Below are 17,476 nucleotides of genomic sequence, written 5' to 3'. Positions count from 1 at the left end.
AATGCGCCCCAAGGGGAGCTTGATGGGAGCTCGGACTGTTGCTGCCCCAGGAAGTTGCCAGGGGACCGCTGAGCGAAGGCTCAGCTCTACTGCCTGCGTCTGAGCAGCTGTCTGAACAGAAGCAGGGCCGAGGGTGTGGGGCAGCCAGCCTCCTGCCTGCCTGCTGCCTGATCTTCCCGTTTCCCCATTGCCAAGTCTGAGGAGAGTTCTCAGTCCCGAGGTTTTCACTTTCCCCAGGCCCTCGTTCCTCATAATCACTTTCTGGAATTGACTCAAAGAAAACATCACCGACACGGTTACCAGGAGACACCAGGCTTCAGTTCCACAACAAGTACCCCTTCCCTGCAGAGAAAGTCCAGCCCACGGGGAACTGGATGTTGCTTTCTTTCAAGACTCATTTTGGGTGTCTTTTTTTTCTTGAGCCAATCTGATTTTTGGCAGGATGTTGAAGCACAATAGACAGAGCAAACCTCAGCGAGACATCCTGCCATCCCCACCGGGCACTGGGTGGAGGCCAAATGCAAAGCTTACCCAGCAGGTGCGCTGAGGCAAGGGGAGGATGGGGTGGGGAGAGGACTCGGGAGCCCAGGGGTGATGATGGAGCGTTTCCATTAGCCAGCTCAGTGTGACAACCAGAGCCCCACTAAACATCTGAAATGCAGCTCGGCAGGTGGAGAACTGAGCTCCACCTTGGTGGGATTAGCAAGGCTGTGGGTTCTGGGAACTGAACGGTGAGAGTGAGTTTCCCATTGCAAATATCCTGCCATTTTCCTCTTACGACCTATTGGGGAGAATTTGCTTTGGGGTACTACTCGCTATTCAAAGGCTTGTTGGAGGGCTTCCCTGGTGGCGCAGCGGTTGAGAGTCCGCCTGCCGATGCAGGGGACACGGGTTCGTGCCCCGGTCCGGGAAGATCCCACATGCCGCGGAGCGGCTGGGCCCGTGAGCCGTGGCCGCTGAGCCTGCACGTCCGGAGCCTGTGCCCCGCAACGGGAGAGGCCACAGCAGTGAGAGGCCCGCGTACCGCAAACAAAGTCTTGCTGGAAATGGTCTTGTGCAGCGTATTATTTATGGCATGGCATCTCTGTTCCTTTCTCACCATCCAATCCTCTGTGACTCTCCCACCAAACAGAGGATTTTAAATCCTGAATTCAGCTGAAGACAGTTATGTGCCTTGAGGTATCAATCCTACTGCCTGTCTTCCCACCATGACTTCCCCCATGCTGCACTACTCTTCTAACCAAGATTACCAGACTGGGGAGATTCCCTTAACCTGCGGGCCTTGGCTTATGTTTTGGGGGCTGTGATGTTCTAGAACCAGATGCCCAAGACATCTGGGAGAGAGGAGGAACAGGAGAGGGATGGCTCTAGAACAGAGGACAGCTCAGAGCTGGTGTCCCTGGGCAGGTGCCCGGTCTTACCAAGCCTGTTGCTAGATCAGGGTCCAGGAAGCATAACCCTGTGTACTGGGCTTATCCTCTACCTCTTGATATTTCTCTTGAAATTATGAGGGGGAAGCAGGATTCACTTTGATGAACTTCTCAGACCAATTACTCTGAAGAGTCTCAAGAAATACGATAGGGCCTCAGTAGAGAAAACTCCCTGGGAACCACGAAGCAGTCAGCAAGAAGAACCATCTTCCATCCTGTGGAGCAGTTTTGAGACCAAGCCTTGACAGCATCCTGCCGCAGCTAACAAAGCAGGGACAATCCGTATACAAACACTCAAGAGTTAAGACAACACAGATGGAAACATTTGGAGATTAAGACAGCCACCAAGACTAGAGAAAGGAAACGCAGTTGGCATGGCTATCTCTTAACCTAAAATGCATAGGGAAAAATCAGTTTTAAGAATAACCATTCAGCATAAAAGTATTCTTTTCCAGTTAATGCCAAAATAAAATCGTTTCTCTTATTTTTGTATCATATCCTCCCCTCCTCAACCACCTCCAGCTAAACCTAACAATTAGAGAGGACGGAATCCATACTGTCATCTCCCTTTCACCTTCATTCCAAGTGACTAAGTCCCTGCTGGCACCGCAAGGAGCCCAGCTTCCATCCGTAGCAAGGACGTCCTTTGACGTCAAGCTCTGTCTGCCCACCTCAGGCTCAAGAAACACCACCGAGGTGGGACTATAATGAGGATGAGAATGGACAAGTCACATCAGGTGCAGATCCCAGACAAAGTGGGAGACAAATTCTCCTGAACAAGGAGCTTGGTCCCACTCTTCCTTCTCTGATGCCAACATCACGAGGATTGGTACCACCAAGTAGGGCTTTGAGGATCAGATGTGACAACGTTTCAAGCTGAAGCAACTGGATTTCTCATAAAGTGTGCAGAACCCTCTCAGGACTTTGGGGTTCTGAGCCAGCAGGAAGGATGACAAGGAGGCCAAGGGGGCAGCTAGACCTGGGGAAGGATTTCATGGGGGCAAAACACGCAGACCCGAACGATACCTCACGATCGCGCTTACAGCTCTCTCCAGCTGCAGACAGCTCATTCCTTGGCTCTGCCGTTCTGTAGAATTCCAAGATTCTGAGTTCTCTTTCCTTCCACTTCCTTCCTCCACTTTCTCTGCCTTTCCTGCTTTCCATTTTACTGCCCCAGCCCTTTCCCCACCCCCATTTCTAACGTCTTGACATCCTAAGAAATTAGACCCACAGCCCCAGAAAAAAAAAATTTTTAATACCTGTATCCTTGACTTTGTGCTGTTTGAGGACTTATTTCCAACCAGTTGATTAGCAAAGCTGATGGAGACTCTGGAGAAAACAGCCCCAGCCTGAGTGTGGGGCTGAATGAAAATCTCTTCGGGGTGCTTGTTTGTACGGCCAAAGACTGAAGGTCTTTGGGTGCTCGGTAGTAACCTCAGAAAAAGTCCCCAGGCAGCAGCAACTCTCCCAGCACAGTTTCGAAACACCACAGGAGGAGGAAGCCCTCTTTAATCAAATAATAACCAGTCAGAGATAAGGCCTTCTAGGCCGAGCTCAGCCAGCCAATCACACGCTTCCTCCTGACCCGCAAAGGCAAACAGACCCAGGGCTGAGTCTGAGTTTCAGGGCTTGTTATAATTTAATGATGCTGCCGCTGGTGTCTTCTTGGCTTTGCCTGGCGGGACTTTCTGACTGGGAAGTGAAGCCCCAAGCTCAGGAACCTCATCGTCAGTGGAAGCACCTGGCCCAGGGGCTGCAGCTGAGGACCCTGAGCGATCACGTGGCGCCCAGCTCCCTGCACAGATGCTTCCACATCACCAAGAGGACCCTTGCTGCTGCTGGGAAGCAGGCTTGGGTTAGCAGGGGGTGAGCATATTTGACACCAGCTGTGCAACTCATTGACTGTGACCCTGAAGAGGTGGTGGAGACCCCAGTGACTCGCCCTCACATGTTGGAGATGCTTCTCATGCATTTCCTAGGGGTCCTTGATTAGCGGTGACTTCGAGCTTTTCTTTATTCTTCAGCCTTCCCAATCACCCTCCCCTTCCAATGCTATCAGTGCTCTATTAGGCCACAGAGGTATCATAAAGAGGGTGGGTTCTGGAAGCTTAGCAGGCCTAGGAGTGAATAATGGCCCTCCATCTCTCCAGCCCTGAACACGCCTCTTAGCCCCTCCCTCGTTGCTGCAAGGATTAAATGAGAGAACTCTGCCACTTCCCGTGAGGTTGTTACGGGCCCTGAGGAGGTGTAATCAAACCCTTAAGAGGTATTGATATATTAGAGGTCAATATCTAAAGGAACTTAAGAAGAACCCCTTTGTTAGGCGAATAACACTAAGCATCGGCAGAATGCATTTTAGGGCATTTCATCACCCCCGCCTGTTAGCAGTCATTCCCCCTCCCCATACCCCAACCTCCCCATCAGCCATTCAACAATATTTATTTGGCGTCTCTCACTGGGCGAGCACCAAGGTGAGTTCCCCACCCTCACGAAACAATGTTACAGCACAGGAGGCAGCAGTTTTATTAGAGTCCTCAGTGCATGGAGGCAGGACAGTGAAGGGGGCTCTGTCACGGGGGATTTGGCCCCGTCCAAAGGGGACAAGGGAGAAACCAGCAACGGCGCGCGGGAAATGGACTCAAGTCGGGGGGCCAAGTGTAGCCAAACTTTCCCCAAGGGAACTCCCTACGGGTATCAGACCAGGGGATAAAAGAGGAAAAGCAGAGTTGTATCGCCACTCCTTTTAAAAAAATATGTAACAGCCTCATGAAGATTAATTCCCATACCATACAATTCTCCCATTGAAAGTACACCACTCAGTGATTGCTAGTGTATTCACACAGCTGTACAGAATGAATTCCAGAACATTTCATCACCCCACAAAGAAACTCCTTCTCATTAGCAGTCATTCCGCATCCCCTGCCCTCCATTCCCACCTCTGCCAGCTCTTGGCAACCACCAATTTACTTTGTCTCCCACGACTTGCCTATTCTGAACATTTCACATAAATGGAATCATACACTATTTGACTTTTGTGACTGGCTTCTTTCACTTGCCATAATGTTTTCAAGGTTCACTTCATTGCTTTTTATTGCTGAATAATATTCCAGTGTAAGAATATACAACAATTTGTTTTTCCATTCATCCACTGATGGACATTTGGATGGTTTCCACTTTTTTGCTGTTACAAATAATGCTGTATGGACATTCTCCACTCCCTTTTATCCACAAATTCACAATCTCATAGCAGGGAAATAAGAAGGAAACAAAGCAGGTGAGAGAAGTAGCTTTTGAAGGACATCTCTCTAGCCAGAAGAGAGAATATCACAACAGTAGCTGCGCGTGATATTTGCACAGATTTTCACAACACATAAAGCACTGTCATACATTCCCTCTCGTGTAATCCTCCCCTCAAGCCTAGGGATGAGGGAGGTATTATTTTTATTGCCATTTTAAAGATAAGATCATAAAGAATAAGAAAGTTTGGGTAACTGGCCAGAAGTCACCCAGCCAAGAACTGAGGCAGAATTAGGTTCTGCGTTCTTTGTACTGCAGCTCTTCACACACAAAACGGCTTTATTCTTCTCTTACATACTCAGACTTGGCTTCCAGGAAGCGTAGTCCAAGGGAAAAAAAAAGAAGAAGAAGAAAGAAAGAAAAAGAGATTTGACATTATTTATGGAGAAAGTGGTAATTAGGCCAACAAATAGTTGTTACTGTCTGCATTTTAAAAATTTGTACTTAAGGCTCAAAAAGATTAAATATCTTACAAGGCACAGAGCTAGTGAGCCAGTCATTCCTGATTTAAAGGCAGCTAGGTGATCCCCAAACACAGGCTAGATCATCTTGCTTTCCTCCTAACATCTAACCAAGAGCAGTAACATGGCTGTTCAGATGGAAGGAAGGGTAGCTTTGGAGGGGGCACTGCAGATGAGGGTGGGCCTGGGTGAAGAAGATGCCGTCCACAGCATGGGGTGTGGAAGGGGATAAGGGAACATGCGAGTCTGAAGATGCAGAGACGGCTATGAAGACAAGAGCAGGAGGAAAGAAACAGAGAACGTGGGGAGAGTCCAGCTGAAAGGCTGGCCAAGTCCCCAGGTTGTCCCGTGGCCAGGAATGTTTCATCGAAACCCTTACGGGCACTTGACAAACAATATGAACAGATGTTCTGAGTGGAATGGTGTGGGAAAGATATCAACCAGAGACAGAGCTAGAGAATCCATCCAGCTTCTTATCACCTGTCCAGACCTAACCAAAGAGCACAGTCCTGTACCACGGGAGAGGGATCCTCCCAGAAGCAGGAGGACAAAGATCTCCATGGGGGGAGATGAGGCCAAGCAGGCCAGGTGAGCACAGGAGATGGGAACAGACACAGCTCACCTCCCAGGTGGAGATTCCAGGGCAAAGTACTTCTTACCTGGGAGTAGGGATCACAGCGTGAACAGCAGGAGTGTGGGCATGCCGGAGGTCTGGAACCAGCCAGGCGTCTCATGGCTCTTGATTCATTGCACCAAGACCATGCCAACTTTATTGGGTTTCCTTGGGCCTGTTACTTGTAGAATTCAGTACACAGCAGGCAAAACACTGTCAGAAAAATTCAGTTAGAAAATCTCTCTAAGGTTAGGCCATCTATAAGATCTGAGCCATCTATAAGATCCACTTCTGGAAAATGAAAGGCTCTCTTTAGATCTCCTCCTGCATCAGAGCACCAGGGATTGGGCACCAGGATACAGAACGAGGCAAGCACTTATCAGTACGTTCATCTTAGTGGCAAAAAATACAATATTTTTTGGCACCTACCAGATAGGTGACCAGGTCCCGGACAGTTGCCTTCCCTGTCACATTTTCTCTTCACAAAAACCTGTAGGGTAGGAATACTTATACCCATTTCACGGGACGAAAGAGTAGAACTCAGAGAGGTTAACCAGCTCGCTTGAGGTCACACAGTTAATATGTGGCAGAGAAGGAACTTGAGGCTAAGGTCATCTGACTCCAAAGCCCATGACCTTTCTGTTATTTCACGTTACCACTTTCTTCTTAGATTCATTTTTTTCTGTTTCTGACAAGCTGCCACTTATTCCCATTCTTCCTTCAGTGATCTTTCTAGCACTCCCAAAATCATTTGTGTGCATGTGTGCATATATAACATGTATGCATCTAGGTTCGTGCTCCTACATATCTGTGAGAATACATATCTGTTTACATATATTCACATGTAAGCCTCCTTGCTTTTATGTACGTGTGTTCTGTTGCCTTCAGAGAAGGGTACAAGTGCCGTTGCTTTTAACTTCCTTGAGGCTGTCTGTCCTGAGACGGTTGATGGCATCGATTGTGTGTCAGCTACTGAGCAGAGAATTTGGCTCCTGTGACCAAGGTTATTTCCCTACTGCAGGCATCTTCTGAGGACCTGGTCCTGGAAGGGGGCTTTCCTAAGTGTCCCTGAACGGGACGCTCAGGCTTAAGATTCTCAAAAATAGAATTTTCAACAAGAGGAGATCAGAGAATTATGGCCCAAACCTAGAACCAGCAAAAGGCAAATGCTGGTCCACTTTGGAATGGTTCTACCTGCTTTCCAAAGTCCTCTCATATTTATTTTCATCGTGACAAACCTTTCAGAGCCAGCAATCGTCAACTCCATTTCACATAAAGGGATTAAAACTCCAGCAATCTTGCTTGGATATGACGCTCCTGATTTCTGTACCACCATCAGCTGTGTGGTCTTGGGCCGGTCCCTTAAGCACTCCACCCTTCTACTCATCTTTATTTGTTTATTTATTTTTGGTCTGCATGGCGCGGCTTGCGAAATCTTAGTTTCCCAACCAGGGATCGAACCTGGGCCCACAGCAGTGAAAGTGCAGAGTCCTTACCACTGGACCGCCAGAGAATTCCCCTATCTCCTCGTCATTAAAACAGAAGTGCTCCGTAGTGTTGCTGTAAGCGTTGGCTGTGTTAAGATATGTAAACTCTTAGAACAGAGCGCGGCACATGCCAAGCTCACAATAAATGTTGGCAATGTACCCTCTCAGTCCTGGTGTCCACTGGAGGTGCCCGACAACTCTGCAGCCCACAGAGCTTCAAGCCCTGGCTTCCCGCTTCTCAAGACGATCCATCTAGTAGTGGTCGGTCCAGGCTTTTTGTTCACACAAGCGAGTGTGCTCTATGATCTTAGCCTCTTCTCATTTCAACAGTTGATCGTTGAATATTCAAGGCAATCCTCCCTTGAATATGAACTTTCAATGCCTCCTCAGTTTGTCTGTGTACTGGGATTAGGTCCCTGAAACCACAGACTCTGGAGCCAGATGGCCTGTCTTCAAATCGCAGCTCTGCCACTTATAGGCTATGTGACCATGGTCACATCACTCTACTGTTTTGTGCCTTAGCTTTCTCATCTGTAAAATGGGGATAATAATGGTGCTCATAGGGTCATTGTGAGGATCAAATGAGTTAACTTACGTAAAGTTCTAAAAACAGCTCCTGGATGGGACTTCCCTGGTGGTCCAGTGAGTAAGACTCCATGCTCCCAATGCAGGAGGCCTGGGTTCCATCCCTGGTCTGGGAACTAGATCCTGCATGCATGCCGCGACTAAGGAGCCTGCATGTCACAAGTAAGATCCCGAGTGCTGCAACTAAGACCCAATAAAACCAAAAAAAAAAAAAAAAAAAAAAAACCCAAAAGTAAAAACCAGCTCCTGGTATATTAAAGTCTATATTAGTATTATCATCATGACTCATTTTTACTACAGATTTTTTTTAATTTTAATTACGGTAAAATACATATAGCATAATATTTACCATTATTACTATTTCAAAAAAATTTTATTGAAATATAGTTGATGCACAATATTATATAAGTTAGAGGTATACCATATATAATTCACAATTTATAGTTATTATAAAATATTGGCTATATTCCCTGAATTGTACAATATATCCTTATAGCTTATTTTAAACATAATAGTTTGTACCTCTTAATCTCCTACCCTTATATTGCCCCTCCCCCTTTCCCTTCATCATCATCATTTTTTTGTTCATTTGTTTTTTGGAAGGGGTTTTTTGTTTGTTTTTTTACATCTTTGTTGAAGTATAATTGCTTTACAATATTGTGTTAGTTTCTGCTGTATAACAAAGTGAATCAGCTATATGTATACATACATCCCCATATCCCCTCCCTCTTGCATCTCCCTCCCAACCCCCCATCCCACCCCTCTAGATGGTCACAAAGCACAGAGCTGATCTTCCTGTGCTATGTGGCTGCTTCCCACTAGCTATCTATTTTACATTTGGTAGTGTATATATGTCAATGCTACTCTCTCTCTTTGTCCCAGCCTCCCCTCCCCCCCACTGTGTCCTCAAGTCCGTTCTCTACATCTGCGTCTTTATTCCTACCCTGCCACTTGGTTCATCAGTACTATTTTTCTAGATTCCATATGTATGTGTTAGCATCCGGTATTTGTTTTTCTCTTTCTGACTTACTTCACTCTGTGTGACAGACATCTACCTCACTACAAATAACTCAATTTCATTCCTTTTTATGGCTGAGTAATATTCCATTGTATATATGTGCCACATCTTCTTTATCCATTCATCTGTCAATGGACATTTAGGTTGCTTCCACGTCCTGGCTATTGTAAATAGTGCTGCAATGAACATGTCTCTTTTTGAATTATGGTTTTCTCAGGGTGTATGCCCAGTAGTGGGATTGCTGGGTCATATGGTAGTTCTATTTTTAGTTTTTTAAGGAACCTCCATACTGTTCTCCATAGTTGCTGTATCAATTTACATTCCCACCAACAGTGCAGGAGGGTTCCCTTTTCTCCACACCCTCTCCAGCATTTATCATCATCATCATTTTTAAGTGTACAGTTCAGTGGCATTACGTACATTCACATTATTGTGCAAACATCACCACCATCCCTCCACAGAACATTTTCCACCTTGCAAAATTCAAACTCTGTACCCATTAAACAACAGCTCCTCATTTCCCCGCCTCCCAGGCCCTAGAAACCATTGTGCAACTTTCTGTCTGTGAGTTTGACTACTCTAGGTACCTCATGTAAGTGGAATTGTACAGTATTTGTTCTTTTGTAACTGGCTTATTTCCCTTAGCTTTAATGTCTTCAAGGTACATTCAAGTTGTAGCCTGTGTCAGAATTTCCTTCCTTTTTAAGGCTGTACAATATTGTATGTATATACCACATTGTGTTTATACATTCATCCATCCATGGACACTTGAATTGCTTCCATCTTTTGGCTGTTGTGAATAATGCTGTTATGAACATGGGCATACAACATCTCACTGAGTCCCTGATTTCAGTTCTTTTGGGAATATACCCAGAAGTGGAATTGCTGGATCATGTCATAATTCTGTGTTTAATTTTTCGAGGAACTACCAAACTGTTTTCTGTACCATTTTACATCCCCACTAACAGCGTTCAAGGGTTCCCATTTCTCTACATTCTCCCAAACACTTGTTATTTTCTGGGATTTTTTTGTTTGTCTGTTTTGTTTTGGTTTTTTTCATAGTAGCCATCCTGATGGGTAAGAGACGGTATCTCATTGTGGTTTTGATTTGCATTGTCCTAACGATTAGCAATGCTGGGCATCCATTTATGTACTTATTGGCCATTTGTACATCTTCTTGGGAGAAATGTCTATTCAAGCCCTTTGCCCATTTTAAAATCAGGTTGTTTGTTTTTTTGTTGTTGAGTTTTCAACACGATTCCTAAGCACTGACCCCTGTAATTTATATTATTTGGAGCTTGGTATCATTCAGAAAATAAAAATTGCTCATTTTCCAAATGGCTTACAAGGAAAAAACCAACTGAAAATTGCTGACAGAAAATAAAAGGAAAGGCCAAGCTATTGAATTCAGTGCCTTTTCTTCTTTGCACTTGTACAAACCCTGAGACACAAGGGGATTAGCATGAAATAGTGTTTGCGACCAGAATAAAAACACTTCCTGCTGCTGAATGATCGTCCAGGGAATTTTATATGAATGGCCAGTACTCTGAGGGAATTAATACAGATCTTGAGACATAAAGACCATTAGTAATAATATGAACTGATAAGACTGACGAAATTCAACTCAAAAGGTCAGTAATTGGAAATTATAAAAGCTACCACACCACCAAGTCAAAAGTGTATAAAAAAAGATGCAAGACCTGTGTGTGTGCAAGACAGATTTTATATGTTTGTGTGATGTTATGTGTAGATTGTGTAAGAAAGAAAGAATATATGTGTTAAAAAATTCAGGTAATGTAATTTAATTCTATTCAAAAGAAGAATAATTGGGCAATTCAAGAATTGGGATTCTGTTTGGTCCTCTGTTACCGAGACTAATTATTTAAGGAAGCATTTCTCCCTTGATATAGATCCTGAACATATGAAAATGTCCCTGCATTTCATGGCAGAAAACCAAATTCACTAAATATCATTTCCCGTGCAAAGTGTCCTATGAAAGCAGAACTAACACACACAACTAATATGTTTCTTAGTTTTTCTAATTAGACTGGAAAGTCTGGGGTCAGAAATCATGCTTTGGGGTTCTTTTATTTTCCTCCACATTGCCTAGCAAAGATCATACACATTATAATATGAACATGACTGTGGTTAGCTACTAGACTAAGCACTCTATATAAAACTCTAACAGCCCTGCAGGATAGATATCATTATGCCCATTTGACAGATAAGAAAATTGAGGTTCAGGAAATTTAAATGCATGATACTAGTATTGTGGATATGTTTTAAAAGAAGAACAGCATCCTTGTTCTTCAGAGACATATACTAAAATACTCACCAGTGAAATTATATGATGTTGGGGATTTGCTCCAAAATAATACAAGATGGTGGAGCTAGATGAGGCTAAAGGTGAAACAATATTTGCCGTGAGCCGATAATTGTTGAAGCTGGTTGATGTGTGTGTTCATGGTCTATTATATGATTTGTTATTCTATTTTTTCATGTTTTTTCTATTTTTTTTTTATGATGAATGGAAAGAAAAGACTTCCTACTACCACATCGTGCTTTACAGAGCTTAACAGATATATGGTAATGAAGTGAATGGCTTTGCCGTTGTTGTGCCTCACCATGGATATAAGCAGGACTTCCGTTGTTAGGAGCCCCACACAAAGTCACACATACTTCTACAGGTTTGTTTTTTGAAATGACTCATCAGACTACAAGGCCCTTCAATACTGTAAGCTTGTTGATGACCCACATGATTACTGTTCCTGACATGGAGCCTCATGGTTGGTAGGTACTTGGTGAATGTCGAATGGATGGAGGCATCACATGGGCATGGGGAAGGCTGAAATGATGCAGAACACCTGGCACACACGCCTATCATATTGCCTAATGGGAACATCCCAAGTTTTCCTCCAGGGATCCCTCTTTGAACCACCAGCACACATCGCTCCCCTCAATTTCAAACTGCTCCATCACTCACCTGTTATTATTACCTTTGTCATTATTTAACACACATTCCCTCACTCAGGTGTGCATGTTTGGTCTTCCCAGCTAGATCATGAGCTCCCTGAGGGATGGGAACAATGTTCCTCAGATCTCTGTAGCCTCCAGGCCGAGCATGGAACCTGACACAGGGTGTGCAGGCAAACATTGCACGTTGTGGCAGCCACAGAGGTGCACAGCTCAGCTTCACCTTCAAGAGAACCTGCTGCAGGAGCATGGTTGACTGACAGCCTCTAGGTGCGCCCCTTTGGACCACTGCACATTCCCACCAAGGCCACACTTCCCCCAGGCTGCTGCTGGCTAGTGGCTGGGCACAACGGGGGCCCTAGAGCCAGTCTTTTCCTGCCCCCCGGGACATTCCTCCATCAGTCCAGCAGAGACGTTCCAGAGCTGCACTGTGGTCTGAGGCTCTTCCTACCCAATGCTCCCTTCCCTCTCTCCTTTCACAGGATTCAGACCTGCATCCTGGTCCAAGGCCTGCCTACACTTCTGCTCACTCTCCCTTTATCCTTCGGAAGCATCACCCCCGATAAATCTCGTCCACATCTACTCCTTTAGCACCTGTTTCTCCGAGGACCCCAACAATTAAAGTGCCTGAGCTCCACCAACGCCCAGGGACTTCCATACTTCCTTACACATGAAAAAGATGCTACTGATCTCCCAGTTTACATTGGAAGCAATGTAAATAAATTAAATAAATTCTGCACCACACTAAGCTGTTCTCTTCTATGCTGAAGCCACAAGCTACAGTAGAGTCAATCAGGGCCCCCTGTTCAGTTACATATGACCATTGTGACCTTGAGCAAAGCGTTTCCTTCATGGTGCCTTATTTTCTTTATTCTTTAAATGAGGCTAATAAGATCTTCCTTATGTTGAAATAAATTTCTAGGCCCAAGATGGAGACACTCCTGTCTGGGGTGTCATGGTCAGCAAACTGAATCTTAGATGATGTTCATTTCCCTGTAAATGCTCTGCTTGTATAACCACTCACCCAATCCCCAGGCACCAAGCCACCTCTGGGCTCTATACTTATTTCCTTTTCCCTTATTAATGAAGGTCATCAATGGGCAGAGGATGGGAGGGGAAGGAAAAGGGATTTGCAGAGCGCAGGAATTAGAACCCAGAGGCTGAAGGGGAGTGGGGAGCCGTTTCCCACTGGAAATATAAAAGAAGGCTTGGAAGATATGTGGAAAAGGATTACCAGGCCCGGCATAAAAAAGCCAGGTTGCACCCTGAACCCATATGACCTTGGGCACGCCACTCTCCCTCCCTTGAGAGTTTCCATAAAAGGCAGTTGGAAGCCTAAATGACCTCCAAATCCCTCTATGTGCAGACATCCATGATCCTTTCTAACCCAGCCAGCATCTTCCTCCTTCACTTCTTGTGGACCCTCTCCTGATGCCTCTATAAGAAAATGACTTAGGGTGTTTCCGTAAATGTGGTCTCTGCATGAAGGAGAGTCCGTTAAACATGAACTTTTACTTCTTAAGGACAACTGGTTCGGGGGATGAAGGAGCATAACAGAATTTGTTTCTCTGTTCTGTGCTTTCCAACGAAGCCCTGAGGCCTCGCTCCTGCTTCACCCTCCCCTGGCACCTCGCCTTCCTGGATCCCAGCCATTGGCTGTCCTTGTTCTTCTCTTGCTCAATTGATTCACCTAATGGGCTGTGAGGCCAAAGCCCCTTCGGCTCCTACAGTCACCAAGTGGCCTTGGCTTTTAGCTCTCTGGCCTCCCACCAGGGAGAAGCCAACAAGACTAACCTCTCAAGTGATTTCTTCCTTGTTGTGCTGGTCCCCATGGCTGAAGAAGATGGATTGAGCCAGGCAAACAAGACATGAACTGAAGATACTCATTGAACAGTTGGCTCTCATCCTCTGCTGCAAGCGGACAGGCAGAGGTCAAGGTTCCCACCCCCACCCCCACCCCCAACCATTACCCAATGACACACCAAGGACAGCTACATGGTGACTTTTGGAACCACAAACAGCTCGGATCAATTTGTCCTGAAGACTTATTGGGCAACCACACTACCCTCTTCCCTCTTTGTCTGCCTTGCCGTGAGGCTCCCTGCTGACCCCACCGCCTGCTCAGACAGGAAAGAACACCAGACCCTCAATTACAAGAGACCATATGACCGAGCGTAGCTCAATTAATTGACCACCTCCCATCTGTTATCAGGAGAAGACATGAGCAGTGCCATAGCTGCCTCACCAATCAGTTCCAGATCTTTTCAAACAGAACCTTTCGTTCAAAAGGTTAATCTTACCACTGGACTGAGATATATTGCTGGTAACAATAATTAAATGATGGATGATGGGCAGCTGGAAATATTCCTTAAACAAAAGAGTACAGTAGGGTCATTTTGACCACTCTGCTTAGCATTTTAAAAAACAAGCATCGTTTTGTGTTCCTGCATTCTGTAAAGATGTCTAAATCAATAGTCTTAGCAATCCTTACACATTCTGTAACCAAGAAATCAGAGAATTAAAATCAGACAATCAAACCACTCATTTATTGAGTATCTCCCTTTCACAAAGCACTGTGCTATGGGTTGGTACACAGAAATATACAGCTCAGCTCTTGACTTGGGATGGTAAGTTGGTCGCTGAAGGGGGTTTGAAGACAGAAAAATTACAAAGCTACATAAAAATAATTGAGTGAAGATAGCCAGATGTTATGAACTCCCACTGAAATGAACAGTTGAAATAGGTACCTTCCTGGATTAAGCATATTATTGTGAACATGGCCCCACCAAGTTCGAATATGAGAGTTGGTCATTTTGCATGGAGCATGGAGAGATAAAGGGCAGACTTGTATAATGCTGGATTTTATACACATCTCAAATCAGTTAGGAGAGCAATCACAGATAGTTAACAGTAAAACTCACAAATAGTGGTTTAAACAAGTATGGAGCATATTTTTCTCACTCCAGTTCAGAGCTAGAGAAGTTATCAGGAAAATCATCAACAGTTTCTACTATTTTCCTGCTATACTGTCCTTTGCTTGTGGATTTTGTCCTCGTATTTTCAAAATGGCTGCTGCATTCTAGGCATCACGTCGACATTCCAAGAAGGAAAAAGAAATGGTAGTGTAAAAAGAAAAAAAGAAATGGTAGTGTAAATGGCAAAAAGTCTTCTCTTCTTAAGTTATTGTCTTTTTATTGGGGAAGAGAAGTCTTTCTCAGGTAACTGCCTTTGTCCTATTGATCAGAATAAATAACATGACCACCCTCAGCAACAAGGGAAACTGAGTATTTTTCACTTTTTAGGCTCCATAGTAGAGAAAAGCAAGGGAGAAGGTGACTTAAATAAGTTTCACTGGAGCTACTGCCATATTCCATCACATAATAATCATGTTGTATATGAAATGTACTTGATTTTAAATGGTCATATTATGAGAGACTATTTCCCTGACCTCACTGAACGTACAACATGGCTCAATTTTTATCCTTTTAAGAATAGCTTTTAGATATAATTATATTTTATATATATTAGGAATATGCTTTTAAAGAATAGTTAGGTACATATTGTATAGTGATTACCTCTGAATTGTGAAATTACAGATTTTTACAATGTCTCTGTGCTATCTGGGTTTTTTTGTTCATTTCATTTTATTTTTTTAGATCTCTATAGCAAAAGTGTATTATTTTGTAATAAGAAAGCAAAAACAATTTCTCTTCAGTAAGAATGTTCATGATGGTTTATGACATATTGTCAAATGAGAAAGCAGTATATATGACATGTTCCCAAATTTCATAAGCATATATGAGAGAAGCAAAAGCCTGGAGGTTTGCCTCTGACTGCTGGGAATATAGATTGTTTTAATTTCCTTAAAATTCTGCTTTTTGGTATTTTCCAAACTTATCACAGTAAAAAATATTAGAAACAAACAGCTATCTCAGGTTAATAAGTTCTCTGCCTGGTCCTGGAGGAAAGACGGCCTTTGAGCAACACTGAACAGGTTTTGAGAATAAACTGCAGAAAAAAAAGCAAAGCATTCTCCGGAGGAACAGTCCTGGTTTGTTAAGACCAAAAAGGATACAGGAAAATGCTTCCCTCCCTCCCTGTTTCCTTTCTCCAAAAGCACTTTCGGCTGGGAAATATTAAACTCCCTTAACATCTTCAGGGGATTCTCAAGTCCTAGGCTCAGAGCCCGTCAGAGGGGTATTTGTTCCTTTCTGGTGCATCAGCTGTGAAACGTGGCTTATTGTTTTTCAGCAAGTATGGCCACCGGAAGGGACACTTTCCCAGCCTCCTTTCTTTCCAGGAGTGGGAGAAGCTGGGGAGCAGAACAGTGGCTGAAGCCTCCTTTGCCTTTCAGGTGGCCCAGTGCACATTCAAATCCAGCAACCATTTCCTTCTCTCTCTCTCTCCTTTTGTCTCTTTCTCTTTTCTTTCTTTCCACTGCTTTCTCCCAGAAAGCAAGAGGCCATCTACAATTCTCCTGAATGTGCAGAGCCAGATGCTGTAATTCCAAAGGCCTGGGAACTTAGCAGTCTGGTAAAAGATGCCCCCCTACTGGATCAGTCTCAATGACAGACAGCCCATTCCTCAGGCGTTCGCTCATTCGTTCATTCATTCATTCACTCACTCATCCATCCATTCAGCCACAGTGCCTGGTCTGGGGATACAGTGAGAACAAGACAGACAAAATGTGGGAGTTTATATTTGGGGGGCATGGGGGTGGGGGAGCCAGACAATAAGAAAAAAGGAAACCCAGCAAAAGAAGACACATGGTCTAAAAAACGTAACTTTCTAGAGAGTCATAAAGGAGCAGGACAGTCAGGAAAGGGTCTTCCAGGAGGTGACATTTGAAATGAACTTGAACAGTGGGAAGTGGGGGAACCGTGAGAAGCTCAAGCATGACACAGACAGGCTACAGCAGGAGAAGAGATCAGAGCACTGGGAGCTTGGGGTCTTAGAGCCTGTGGGGAAGAGGACACGTGACCATCGACAGGGTACTGGGGAGCCAGAGGCAAGGGCTGCAAGCAGCCATCCAGCTGTCAGCAACTATTTTCCAGCCCTGCTGGATGGGGAACAGAGAAGATTCCATTAGAAGTTTCTTATTTCCTAGGAGCACCCAGCCTCAGGAGACAGAAATGATGCCTAACGCAATTATGGAAGAATTCAGGGCTAGCTCTGTGGCTTCGATTCTACACGAAGACATTTGGAGAAGGTGAGATCTGTGTCAGCAGAAGCAGTCAGAGGATTTCACGGCGGTGGGGGTGGGGGAGGGAGCTAGACATAGGCAAGGGGAAGGGTCATATCAGGTGGTGAAGGCTTAACTGCACACACACACACACACACCCCCCTCCTTCCATTGCAAATGCCTTCAACCGTTCACAGCTCTCTTTCTCACTCACTTTGGTCTCCAAAACCTTCTCAGACTAGCATTCCAGGCAGATGCCTCCAGTTAATCAGTTAGCACAGGAGGAGAAATCTCAGCCTAAGCCAGAGACAGTAGATCGGGGAGAAAGTGCCTCCCAAATCGAGGGGCCTAAGGGTCAAGTGGGAGTTCCCCGAGTGAAGATGGGAAGGATGCTGGTTCCAAACAGAAGCACAGCACACGTGAGGGACAG

Source organism: Pseudorca crassidens, chromosome 16 (genome assembly GCF_039906515.1).
Source record: "Pseudorca crassidens isolate mPseCra1 chromosome 16, mPseCra1.hap1, whole genome shotgun sequence".
Taxonomy (NCBI): Eukaryota; Metazoa; Chordata; class Mammalia; order Artiodactyla; family Delphinidae; genus Pseudorca; species Pseudorca crassidens.
Note: the sequence above shows the minus strand (reverse complement) of the source record.